The sequence below is a fragment of the Sinocyclocheilus grahami genome, unplaced genomic scaffold (genome assembly GCF_001515645.1).
Source record: "Sinocyclocheilus grahami isolate Dianchi unplaced genomic scaffold, SAMN03320097.WGS_v1.1 scaffold256.1, whole genome shotgun sequence".
Taxonomy (NCBI): Eukaryota; Metazoa; Chordata; class Actinopteri; order Cypriniformes; family Cyprinidae; genus Sinocyclocheilus; species Sinocyclocheilus grahami.
The window spans coordinates 1,176,301-1,176,796 of NW_015505435.1; the positions used below are offsets into that span (position 1 = coordinate 1,176,301).

The 496-nt window shown below is 32.9% G+C and overlaps 1 long non-coding RNA gene across 1 annotated transcript in view; it reads right to left on the bottom strand.

The window, feature by feature from the left end:
- The window catches only part of LOC107598813 (uncharacterized), a 1,642-nt gene extending 1,316 nt beyond the window's left edge, over window positions 1-326 (bottom strand). Inside the window, exons 1-2 of the long non-coding RNA XR_001610601.1 lie at window positions 254-326; window positions 40-96 (exon numbers count right to left, since the gene is read on the bottom strand). This is a non-coding gene — a long non-coding RNA (uncharacterized lncRNA). The remainder of the gene's footprint in view (window positions 1-39; window positions 97-253) is intronic.
- Window positions 327-496: the final 170 nt, after the last annotated feature.

Here is a 496-nt window from a genome sequence, read left to right on the forward strand (position 1 = left end):
TTTTTTTTTGGATGGAGTACCCAATTTAACATTACTTACAATTTTGTCTTTGGGTATCTGTCCAGCTTCCATTGTCACTGGCTGTCCAGGCTGATTCTAGGCAAAAAAGTTTAAATTTGTATGCAAAAAAAAATAATTTATTCATCAGGCCTCACAATAGCACTTTATAAATGTTGAGGCTTTCAAAATGGACTTTAAGCCACTAGTGCTCTATCATGATCAAATTTTGCATCAAAGATAAAAAGTAACATACCATGTTGGTGTTGATCCACACTTGAATTATGTTCATGACTCCATTCTTGCATTCTTGGTGCTACAAAAGAGACATTATTGTGATTATCTCTTATAAACATTTAACTTATATTTGCATATGCAAGTACATTTATTTTAAGTTTGCTAAGACAAATGCTGCTTTCACACATTAAACACGGTAACTGCTGTAAAATTACAGCTACGCTACGCACCATATGACTAGTAAGTCAAATCTCAAATAACT